At 41.2% G+C, this 13,444-nt stretch overlaps 1 protein-coding gene and 1 non-coding gene across 2 annotated transcripts in view; both read right to left on the reverse strand.

Moving 5' to 3' along the window:
- The window catches only part of LOC126101173 (uncharacterized), a 378,608-nt gene that overhangs the window by 255,960 nt on the left and 109,204 nt on the right, over positions 1–13,444 (reverse strand). The window lies entirely within an intron of this gene.
- Positions 1,572–1,646, reverse strand: Trnat-ugu (transfer RNA threonine (anticodon UGU)). The gene has a single exon. It is a non-coding gene; the product is annotated as a tRNA-Thr (tRNA).

The following is a 13,444-nucleotide window of genomic DNA, read 5'->3' on the forward strand; positions in this document are numbered from 1 at the left end:
ACGATGTGTTGGTGTGGCTGCTGTTAACATTTTCATCCCCTGAGTGGTTTGGACAGTTCTCCACGCTAGTTTATCCTGTCCGAGTTTCCTCATCACTGCATAACGGTTCCACTCTAAATGCAATTTAATCTGCTTACGGCAAAGGATTAAAATGGTTCAAATGGCTCTGAGCACTATGGGACTTAACAGCTATGGTCATCAGACCCCTAGAACTTAGAACTACTTAAACCTAACTAACCTAAGGACATCACACAACACCCAGTCGTCACAAGGCAGAGAAAATCCCTGACCCCGCCGGGAATCGAACCCGGGCGCGGGAAGCGAGAACACTACCGCACGACCACGAGCTGCGGACTGCAAAGGATTATCAACTCAAAATCGAATAAGGATCATGCAGGAATAGTCCTAATAATGAAGAAGAAAATAGGAATGCGGATGAATTACTACGAACAGCATAGCGATCATAACAGCTAAGGCAGGCATAAAACAAATTCTTACCTCATTAGTACGACATTGTCTACCAGCTCCAAAGATGATGATGATGATGATGATGATGATAGAAACAACGTGAAGAGAGAATTATACAGTTCTTTAGGGAGACAAATATTAAATTGTTCCGGTGAACTGTAATTCCATACCATTAGTAGGGAAAAGGAGGAGGAACAATAATAGAACAATATGGATTACAGGAAAGGACTGGGAAGCACTGGAAAGGAAAACTCGCCTGTTAAAATTCTGCAGAGACCACAATTTAATCATTGCTAAAATTTGATTTAAAAATCACGAACGAAGGTCATATGCATGGAAGAGACCTAGAGACGCGTAATGGATTCTGATCGATTACACACGAGACATAATCTAAACCAGCATTTAAAATGTTTTGCATTTTCAAGAGCACATAGATGTGGATTCAGACCATAGTTTATTCATTATGAAGAGCAGATTAGAATTGTAAAAATTGCAGAAAGGTATGAAAGAGATGGGATCCGTGTAAATTACGAGGAAAAAGAACAAATTTTAAGAGGAATGGGTAGCTCTGGTAGGTGAAATAGTGGTTGCAATGCAGGGAAAATTTAATAGAAAGTCAAATCCCAGTAGCAATCCTTGGGATAACACGACGTATAATTTCGGTTAATATGACGCCCATGTTATACGGATGTCTGTGTGTAGAAACCTTTCAAATTATGCAAACTGCTACTTAGGAGCATGTTTTAGATGCTGGCGTTAGAAGCATGTTTCAAATGTTGTCATACGAATCAGCTTACGAGTAGAATGAAGTCTGCAGATTGGCTCCAAACAAGTGCAAAGTGGTAAAGATTAATTAATTTTATTCTTTCATAAACGTGAACAGGGTGTCTATAAACATAGGGATAAAGCTGGAGGGCTTCACAATCGGAGTTCTTTGTGTGTGGCGTTGTAAGAAACTCTGGTATCTTGTAATAAATGTGCTACATTTCGCTAAATCCCTTGGAATGTGTGTTATCAAACAATAAAAATAAATGATAATTAAATGGACACCCTAGCTGCAAGCACATGTTGATATACTTCATTGGGGACATGTTGAAAATGTGTGCCCCGACCGGGACTCGAACCCGGGATCTCCTGCTTACATGGCAGACGCTCTATCCATCTGAGCCACCGCGGGCACAGAGGATAGTGCGTCTGCAGGGACTTATCCCTTGCACGCTCCCCGTGAGATCCAGATTCCCAACATGTCCACACCACTACATTCGTAGTGCGCCTAATAGATGTTTGCCCATCATACTCATTACTCGTGGCAGATTAATCTACCAAGTCCCGTACGAGTTCGGGCATAGCGTGTGCCTTCGCACAAGAAGGTCAATGGCCGGGAAGCCATATTTTTAACTATATATGACGGTAGTATCTGTTCCCGAAAGAACAGTTACCGTGGATGACCATGCAGCTTTGATAGAAATGAAATGATAATTAAATGGACACCCTAGCTGCAAGCAGGTGCTGATATACTTCATTGGGGACATGTTGACATTGGGGACATGTTGACATGTCCCCAATGAAGTATATCAACACCTGCTTGCAGCTAGGGTGTCCATTTAATTATCATTTCATTTCTAGCAAAGCTGCATCGTCATCCACGGTAACTGTTCTTTCGGGAACAGATACTACAGTCATATATAGATAAATAAAAATGAAGAGTACTATCATACAGTTTTAATTTATTTATTGACTCACAGTGCTGTAATGAAGTGAAACGCCTATCACTGTTGCTACGATAATCGCAGCCACTGAAGAAGTGTGACTCTCCTCAGAAATGTTCGGGAGTGTACGACCGACAGGTCCTGCTATTAAAAGACTCGTCACAGAGTTCGTTCATAAAAATGAGAGAGAGTAACCACAAAGATAGTGGTTCAACGTCACGGACAGCCCTAGGATGTCCTCTAAACAACTGACGAATGCCTTAGAACATCAGTTCAGTGTTTTGAGCGCACAACAGCTGGTTACAGCTGCGCCACCGACTGCGTGGCGTAATAGGTGGACGCAGGCTTTTTCGGCGCTGGCACAGAGAAAGGGCTGCTGGGAGCGGGGTCGCTTTGTTACACAACGCTCTGGCCGCAGCTGTCATTGTCAGTCGAACGGCGGCTGGAGCAGCATTACGACCACCCTCCTCGCCTACCCGGCTGGCCGGCAGCCAGTTTTGGTGGGCCTGCTTTCTGCTCTGCGGAACGGGTCATTAGCAACCTATTTCGAGGATAGCCTCCAAGGGATTACTCCAAGTATCGGAAGTAGGCAGTGTTCGAGCTACACATTTAGCGAATCCTAAAAGCGATTGAATCGCCCCTAACAGCCTATTATCTCTGACGCTTTTTATGGAAAAATAAGTTGTTTAGTAATGTGCGGCACTGAACAACATTCCTGAGTTTCTCATTAGACATATCTGTATATCTCAAATCCCAAGAGAAACTGAAGCAATGGAACTCACGATGATGACATACACACTGACTGGGAATGTAACTGAGGGACATAGTGGATGGATCCTAAGATGCAAAGCCACATCCAGAAGGATGAAGAAAGATGATCTGTGAGGTAAGCTTTCGATTTACGTGTTTTCCATAGATATCACTGCAGGGAAGAATCTACGAAGATGCTAAGTTATTCAAAACATACAACAACATTATGCAGCAGTGCTGAACAGCTAATGCGGTATGTAGTAGGACAATTATCGTTAAAGACACGCAATGTACGTTATTTTAGCTAACGAAAAAGTGCATTAAACTGGTGTCTTATACTACTTGCAGTAATGCTGATATTTCAAAATATTTGCGATTTTGTAATTATAATATTAGACTGCTGTCTGTCATGTAGTACTACTGACTTAATAATCGACTGATTTAAGAGGGGCTAATGTAGACTCAGATGAGATTGCACATGCTGCATATTGGAGCATGATTTACAATTGGCTTTGTTTGCTACTGCGAGTAAATGGATTTGCAAACACAAAATTCAAATAATTAACCTTTCGTTGTTGGTGTTCATATTCACGTACTTTTCTTAAAGACATATTCGTCTTTGACCGCAAAAAATTAAATCCATTATTGCGATTTCGGCCGTTCAAGTAAATTAAAAAAAAACTAAAAATGGATGGGTTATTTGGGCTTATCGCCCCGTCGACGACATGATGGAGCACACGCTCAGATTAGTGAAGGATGGGGAGGAAATCGACTGTGTCTGTCTTAAAGAAACTATCCCGAAATGTACCTTAAACGCTCTAAGAACATCATGAAAAGTAGGTCACAGAAGTTGAGGCTAGTAAAAAATGCTTTTTATTAATTTGCACTAGCCAGGAGTACGAACTACCTGATACATGTTTGTGAAAAACAGTTTTTCCGCTTTAGAGTAAAGAATTTAATTACGTATCCTAGACATAGATACATAATCTATGTGAATTTCTTTAGTAAAAATGTTATCATAATTATAGCAGATAGGTCACAGACATGGATATGTTCTATGGACACCACACCACAACAATCCAATAACACGGTAGCAGTAGCAACTTTCACTTTCATCTGTCACTGTTTCCGCTGCTCGTTCTCCTCCGGTATGTAATGAGGAATCCTTGTTCAATATGTCGTTTGAAACGTCGGAAAAACTCGCTAGAGCTAAATTTAAACAAAGGTAAACACTCATGGGCAAGGTTTATTTGAATGCGTTTGTTAGCACCAAACTCATCACCCATTGAGGGAAAATGTCATACTATAAACCCCATCCAAAGTATGGGGGGGCACTATTTCTTTTTCGTGAAATTACGTGTAGATTTTTGGACGCGATGAGATAACTTTCAACGGATCCGCAGCTACGTTTAAATTCGATGGCCCTGAACTGAACTGTTCAAACCTTATTCTAAAAAGACTTAACTGTATCACATACGGTAAGTCTGTTTAATATACTTTCTTGAAACTGTCACTGAATTGTCTACTTTAACGCCATAAACAAGCAAACAAGTCTCACTGTCAGACTACTAAAAAAAATACACAACGCATCATTGTTGTTGTTGTTGTTGCTGTTGTTGTTACTTCTTAGCGTATGGTCATGTCATTAAAAATTAATGTTTACAATTACATCATCAAATTCTAAAGTAATATCCAAGACAAAGAATACAGTCTATTGCTCCATCCATCTCCACCAGGAACTCTGAGCGCGCCATTTAATTTGTACAACTTTGGAAAGATTATAGCAATTTGGCCAGTGTTAGGCCGAGAACTTTTGAAACGCTCTTTGACAATGCTGGCTACTGACGCCTACGAAACGCTAGGCAATCTAAATTACATACCTCGTTTTTAAACCTAAAAAAATTACATTGTGGGTAACAATTCAATGGACGGTTATGAATTCTCAAATAGCCTGTTGTATGTGCGTCTGTCATAAATGTGATGTCAGCAGTGCAAAACAAGTAATATCTTCGTTAAAATTTATCTATCCGCGATCAGTTATAACGAACACTGTTCCTACAAGATTTGAAAGACTGCGAGGGAGAATCTGTGTACTGTCCTTTCGACTGATCTTTTACGTGCCTGGCTGGCTGATACATTTTGAACTCACTTTTAGAAAGAGTGATTCCAATTACAGTTAGGCCAAGCTGAATTATTTGCGCATTTTTCGTAAATTGTTTCACAGCAATGAAAAGAGCTGTTCAGTAATTTAAGTCACAGATTTCGCGTATTTCGGAATGTGTCTACACAGACATCTGTACCACTTACTTTAACTCGAGTTATCCAAGGATCTTTTCGTTCAAATTTTCCTCTGTTGCATTCAGTATTTGATGTGTCAGAGCTAACCATTCCTCTTTTGTTGTATACTTTCCCCGTGTTTGCCAAATCCATTCAAAAAGATTTATCTTATTTCATGGACTATCTTCTCCATGAACGAAAATAGAAATTTCTAGCGAAGTTTAACATCGAAACTAAAAGTTTGCCTTGCCACCAGTTGTAAGTTGCTGGTTGATGTCGTAGCCGAAAAGGATCTCAACTGTGCACCTACGTTCACTCATTCCTTTCAAAATTGTGAGAAGGTACTGGGAATATTTTTGAACAGTACTGCGCCCCACTACACTAGCACTTGCATGTACGATTCCTTCAAAACAAGGAGATACCTAAACGATGGATGTGTCGTAAGCACTGAGGTCGTTGGATCTCACGGTATGTGGTTTTCTTCTGAGGGGGTTTGTGAAAGACTCCGACTATGTTCCTCACATTCCAGCAACTTTGGGGGACCTGCTACGCCTCATAACATCTGCGAATGCAAGAACTCTAGACGGGTTCTAATATCGTCTGGACGTTTGTCGTGCGTCTGATGGAGACATCGAACAATTGTGAAAGCTTAATGAAAACGTTGATCCTAAACACAATTGTAAAATGAACCAAAAATGAACCACGATGTTGCATGTGCTAAAATGTAAAAGATACATCCCTATAAAATCGGATCGTTCATTTTATACTCCTACGTGAAAGTTAAAATTTAACAATGTTTGTACCTTTATTCATGTAGACGACATAGTCGTGTGAAGTCCGACGAATGCTTTTGAGACGCACTGTAATTTCATCCGCAATGTCTTCAACGCGGAAACAGCCTGTGTGGCCAAGCGGTTCTAGGCGCTTCAGTTCGGAACCGCGCTGCTGCTACGGTCGCAGGTTCGAATCCTGCCTCGGGTATGGATGTGTGTGATGTCCTTAGGTTTAAGTAGTTCTAAGTCTAGGGGACTGATGACCTCAGATGGTAAGTCCCACAGTGCTTAGAGTCATTTTTTACTTCAACGCGGAAGAAACTACACAACGGTGGTGGTCACACATTAGCAAATGGAAGTCGTGAGAATAATCGTGAATCTTTCTAGACAGCTCGTTGGGTAACAATATTGCCCGCGAAATGTAGGAGAAGAGGTTCACGTGTGCGTCGGGGATACAGTTTTAATCTGTGAAGTACCTTCACAACAGCGTGCACTCCGCTGTGCATAAAGGATTTATTCTCGACCGCAATAACGAGTATAGCACCATCATCGGAACTGAAGTGTCCTGCAGCTCTTCACATTGCGAAACTTTCGTTTGAACGGTGTAAATCTGTAAGACAGCTCTGAATTAGCAAGTTGATTTCAGGTAACTGCCGCCTTAAGCCAACACTGACCTGCAACCAAATAAACTTTTTAAAAGATGCAACTGGACAATACTCCATAGCTGTTAGGAAAGGTTATTTCACGTGTTATGGTAAGTAAACATATTGAACATAAAGTAACTTTCTTCTCACAGGAGCGTTTCTCGCACCTAATACTGTTAGAATGTACATATTATGGCAGAATTTCGGGCAGGATTCAACAGATGAATTCGTGCGGTGTTATAATGCCGCTTCGCCTGCAGTGGTTTCTCGAAGGTGCTCCTTGTCATAAAGTTTTTCAGTTAGTTTGCACTCGAGCGGGAAAAAATTATATATTTTCCAGATTCCTTATACGATTTCTGGTGGAAGATTTTTTTCTAATAAAGGCCAGGGCACGTGTCGGTCACCAAATATTAAATCCTAATCTTCCCTCAATTCTAAACAATGTTCCTTATTAAGATGAGAACAAAATCACATAGTCCTATTGTTAAGAATTCACAGGATCCATACTCATTTTATTTCTCATCTCTCACTAAACTATAATTTACATGAAGCGTGAAGTAAACAAAATGCAAGAAACTTGAATCTTTATGTAAACATTACAGCGAAATTAACGCGGTACGCCAGTGTTTGTAAACAACTGTTCCTGTTCTGCTACACAGAGGCCCGTGTTCAGTATCTTATCTTCACCCTACTCTCAAAACAGTTTTATCGCTAGCCTGACAAATAAGGGTACCACGCAAGTAACTATTGATTGAAAGAGCAGAAATGATTTTTCACAATTATCCCAATTTAGATAGACAGTGTAATGCTAAGACATATTTTGATACCAGTTTTTAAACTGAAAAACATTCCCACGGACAGATGTCAATTATAATTTGTTATGAAGTGTAGACAAATACAGAATAAGCTGTAAAAAGATTGGAAATTAAGAAGGTAGAAGTTGAATAAAATGAAGAAACCAGGTAGGGTACCCCAATCTTTCGCTGTTCGGATGATTTATCACAAAAAATTGCAGAATAATAATCTGAGAGTGAAGATAAATACGCCAATATTAACCACGTTCAAATAGGGCAGTTTACTTTCAGCAATTAGCACGAAACTTTTTCGCCTGTTCTGTTTCGTAATTAATTCACAGGTCACGTTTCGATAAATTCTTTAGCCTTGTGTGTCCAGGAACTTATCGGTGAGTTTATCACCTAATAGTGAATAAAATACCGCGAGGCACGTTCTTACAATCACTGGCGTGCGATTAAGTAGTGGCAGTGTCTCGACATATCCCAGTTTCACTTGTGAGTGGCCTGTCCTTACCAAGCTCCATGGAATTTGTTAAGAGATTTCACACAAGCACCAGAATTTTTTATTTTTTGCCCGCTCTTGTCCTTAGTCCATGACACGCCCCCCCCTCCCCCCCTCAATGTACCCGTTGCAATATATCTTCAATATATGACTCTTGCCTTGCCCGATCACTATAAGGCGTTTGGCTCTAAGCACTATGGGTTCAAAAATGGCTCTGAGCACCATGGGACTTAACTTCTGAGGTCATCAGTCCCCTAAACTCAGATCTACTTAAACCTAACTAACCTAAGGACATCACACACATCCATGCCCGAGGCAGCAGTCGAACCTGCGATCGTAGCAGCCGCACGGTTCCGGACCACAGCGGCCGGCTATACGGCGTTTCATGCCACTTCTGTGAAGCACGGTGATCCAATAACATGTGAAAAGAAACTCACTGCTTCCTCTTGGATTTTCCGTCAAAACTTCGGCGTTAATCCATCCTTAAATTTTAATTTTCGTCAGTACGTATAAAGCAGCGTCGAAACTTTCAAACGGCAGTAAGTTTGTTCTTCAGTCGTGGATCACTGTGATTTACACTTAAACCAACAAAAAGTTACACAAGCCTTTATGAATTTCAAGGTGATGTTTAATTAGACATGAATGTTCACCCATTTTTATATGCATTTCGATTCTATTGTGTAAATTCCGCCTAGCTTCTCAATGTTCATTTTCGTCTTACGTGCTAACATTAGTGGATGCCTAAACAGTTTGGCTTGGGATTCTGTGAAACCCTATATTCTGAGACCTAAGTTGTCTCTTTACACAGAAGTTCGTAACGTATTATGCAGACAACAGAGGTAGGTTTCATAGGAGTTGGATATACGTACCGCAAGATTGTCGATTTTATTTCTGAGTAGTCTAGTTACTGCTGTACGATATTTACGCTTTCCTCTCAAAATTCCGATAACACGTTCCAAGGAAGCAGGGGAGAAATGGTCTAACACGTCCCGCCGACGGAGCACGATCACGGGTAAGGGAAGCATAGGGAACAAATCTTTTTACTGTTCATTGGAATACACTCTTCGGAGATATGACGTTATCACCTACAAAAAAAAAGAAAGAGGAAGCCAACGATCCTCTACAGTTTACGCAGATATCAGACATTAGTCTTTCGACTAATAAAGACCCTCAGTACTGCGTTGGACCATGCAAAGAACAGAACATTACTTCTTACAGAAACAGTTTCAAGTAAATTATTCCAGAAACCTTTCGTATCAGTACATGACTAGAATGAAACCATGCTGTGGTTTCCATTCTTCCATGAACATTCTTTCTAAAACTCTCATAATTTCATTTGTCCTCTTTCTGCTTTCGTGGAAAATATAAAACCTTTTACTTAAATCTCTGAAATTTTGATCATCAACAGCAAATTTAGTTACTCATACTTCACGGTAGAAACTCTAACTACAACACATCCTCAGAAACAAGGAGTAAATGTAGATTTATTTGGCGAGGAACATGTTCAGACGTGACGCTTTAAAAATAGCCTTCAAATACTATCGAAAAGTTTAGAATTCCTGCTCGGATTCTTGGGATGGGCTAATAATAATAATAATAATAATAATAATAATAATAATAATGTGTGACTAGAGCCTCCCGTCGGGTAGACCGATCGCCGGGTGCAAGTCTTTCGATTTGACGTCACTTCGGCGACTTGCGCGTCGATGAGGATGAAATGATGGTGATTAGAACAACACCCAGTCCCTGAGTGGAGAAAATCTCCGACTCAGCCGGGAATCGAACCCGGGCCCTTAGGATTGACATTCTGTCGCGCTGACCACTCAGCTACCGGGGGCGGACTTGGTATAGGCTGCGGTATAGGCTGCAATGCACCCACGTACGACACAATCAGTATTCTGGTGAACTAACTGGCGCTTCAAAGAAATCTAACATAACGTTGTCAGTGGAATAAACAAACATTATAGCGCGACTTGAAATTGAAACTGTACTTGGTCATCCAACGTCTGACTGAACGGATCAGAACTGCGTCGCGGGAAACTGCTGCGGATCGCTCCAGGTCAATCCTTCTGTTCCCCATCGAAAACATTTTAACAGCGCTATCGCGAGCACAGCGACGAATGGCGCAACAGGCCTAGCTTTTACGTAGTACATTCAGTTTATCTGAAGAGCACTTACGTAACAGAGAACGGGCCAGTTCCTTACTGAAGCGGGTGACAGCGTTTTTCAAATGAGTCAAATAAGGCAGCCCCTGTTATGCTGTCAGTGTCACACCTTTTTTGTGTTTTTTTACACATTTACATTGACACAGATGACCTTAACACCAGAGGTGTCTGCTACAGCAGTACATGCCACTCTGAATCATTGATAAACGTGATTTACATACGATGCCACGTAAACCACGTTTCCTGGACAATCAAATATGCCAAATTATCTTGCGCAAATGACTATCGAGGATTATTTATCTCTCTTACAACGGCTCGTTATTGGCCTTTGTAACAGAAAATTATGAGATAAATACATATGGCTACAGTTCATTTTGACTGCCATGTTTTTACGGAACTTTGAAATACCCTAACCGACTCTGGTGGACACTATTTATGAAACAAAGTTTTTCCTTTAAGATTCTTGGCTTTAAAGAACTGCTGCACCCTCAAAAGGAAATCAAGCGAAGATGTTTCCAGTTTGGCAACAAACAAAACCGAAGCAGAAGAAAATTCACCAGCGCATGGCAAAGGTCATTTCGTCCACCTATTAGCGTATTTTCGTCTATCAATCGTGCTTGGAACGAGGGAAAAAATGATTGTACGCGTCGATACGCTTTCGCGTTGCTGACTTATTGCGATGGTCCCCACGAAAGTTATATGATGCAGAACTGCTCCTAGTTTTCTCGTGTTCAGTTCTATACGTTTACCCAACATGATTCGCTACCGCAACGTCAGTTTCTTTCCAAAGCGTCCTACTTTAAGTTTTCTGAAGATTTCCTATACATCTTCATGTCGCTCATTAAGACCTTTCACGATCCTCTGATCATGCCTATGAATTCCTTCGACGTCAGCTTGTAGACGTACTTAATGAGCACTCAAAAGGTTGGATCAGTAGTGTAGAAACGAACGAACTTATACCTCATTTACAAATGCATCGCACTTTCCCACAACCCTAGCAACTAATATAACTGTTCCATTCGTCTACCTTATTAACGATTTCACATGTTCTTCCGCTTTTCACACCACTTCACTAGACAATTCCTTGATATGTAAGTGCAGTTGTTCCCTTAAACCGTCGTACGAACGTCAAACTGACCGACATTGAAGTAACCCAGGACGGAACAGAAAATGAACTGAAATCGCTCAGCAGAGGAGAGGCCCCTGCATCTCATGGGATACCAACACGATTCTAAATCGAGTATGCGAAAGAACTTGCTTGTCTTCTAGCAGTAGTTCCCCTAGGAGCGAAGCGTTCTTAGTGGTAAGAAAAAAACCACTGTTCGTTTCCGCGTTCAATAAGAGTTGTCAAGACGAACAAAACTATGGGCCTATTTCGCTGAAGACAGTATATTGTTGAATTCTGGAACGTTTTTCATGCCCGCGATTTATGACATTCAATTTCTGGAGACCGAAAATCCCCAACGTAGAAATCAACATTGATTCGGCAAAAAACTATCGTGCGAAACACAGCCCCCATGTTAGTCCACGAGATTCAGAAAGCGGCGCTCAGCTTTATGTCCCGTCCCTTTATTTCCGGAAGGAGTTTGATACAGTTAGAAGACCAGCTATGTGATTGAAGAGTTCTAACAAACAGAACACAGCAGGTCATTCCTAACGGAGAGAAATCTTCAAGCGTAAAAGTAACTTCGGGCGTAGCCCAACAAAGTATTGTAGGATCGTTACTTTGCACAGTGTATGTATAGGTGACCTAGAGGATAACGCCGGATGCTCCGTGAGACTTTTCGCTGATGCTGCTGTTGTACATCGACAAGTTCCAGTTTAGTGAAGAACAGGAAGAGCTGCAGAGCAGGACACTTGGTGCTGGGAGTGGCAGCTGACCCTCAACATAAACAGAGTAACGTACTGCGTATGGAAAGGCAGAAAGACATTACTGTATGACTACACGATTGCAGAGCAGTCCATTAAATATCTAGTAGTATGCATGCGGAGCGACTTAAAGTGGAATGGCTGTATACGATTGATCGCAGTTAAGGCAGGTGCCAGACAAGAGTTTCATTGGTAGGATACTCCGGAAGTGTAGTCCATCCGCAAAAGATGTAGCTTATAAAACCCCTCGTTCGATCGATACTAATATTGCTCCATAGTCTGAATAGATAGAGAAAATGGAGGATGTTCAAAGCAGAGCATCGTCTTACGGTGTAAGTAAGGGGTTCAGAAGGATTCAGAGAACGTCTTTGAAATTATTTTGAATGGTATCGTATAGTAATTAAATTTCCATCACCCGCAGTTTGCATGAGCTAACCGAAATCACGGCGATAAATCGCCAACTTTCCGCTGCCGCAATCAGCCATAGTAGTATTCAAACCTTCTTAGTACTCAAGCCCTGATTACTTTCTCACAGTCGACTGTACTCTGGAAACAGATCAGTTTCCTCCTCTTTGTTGAGTAACGACCAAGAGGAAGTCAACAGCAGATGCGTCATGCCAGTGCTTGCTATCCACGCAACCGGTGACGTATCTCTGCGTCACGTAGGTACACAGAGGGAGATACGAGTAATTTTCCGGCTTCTCTTTCTACTCGTATGCTCAAACGTTATTACCAGCTGCAGCATGCGAAACACTGAGCTTAACGATATATATTAGGCCAATATTGTAGCGCACTTGTGAACAGAGCGTTGCTTGTGAAACAATGTGCCGTGTATGAAGTACCATTCGCCTAGGAGGTCAACGGCTGCCGAGTTTCAACGACTTAAAAAAACTTACAAAATATGGCCTCATTCAAATGACTAAATTACCCTCCTGTAAGCTCTGAAATCCTAAGAATACCAAACTGGACTGTCTCCCAAAGTCGCGTAAATCATCCCACCCCCTCTTATTCTCACGCAAGGAAGTTGGGAAAATGATAAAGGGAGATATAAGCAGCCTGTAGAATCATGTATTTTCTATACTAACATCACACGAATTCTTACTGTACTAACATCACACCAGTTCCTATTGAGAACTGATGGCTATTGAGTTAAAATGACGGAAATCACTTGCGAGCTTCCATGACGGTTTCCTGTCAAACTGTTATGCGGACGATTAAAACTGTTATGCTGAAAGTTAAGATTATTGTAATGTAGGATACAAATGGTGGGGTCATCACTGCTTTACTCTAGAGACATCTTCATCGATAGGATCAGTATCTTTAGTGTGTCACTTAGCCATATGTCCGTCCGTCTGTTAAAAACTCTTTCTCGCGTACGCGTAACAAGCTGAAACTTATGTAACAAAGGAAGTTCTACGCCAGTCGGTGTAAAAAATTTAAGCTTCTAAGTCAATGGAAATCAAAGATACTGCCATTTAGTCAGATTTTTATAC

This window comes from Schistocerca cancellata, chromosome 9 (genome assembly GCF_023864275.1).
Source record: "Schistocerca cancellata isolate TAMUIC-IGC-003103 chromosome 9, iqSchCanc2.1, whole genome shotgun sequence".
Taxonomy (NCBI): domain Eukaryota; kingdom Metazoa; phylum Arthropoda; class Insecta; order Orthoptera; family Acrididae; genus Schistocerca; species Schistocerca cancellata.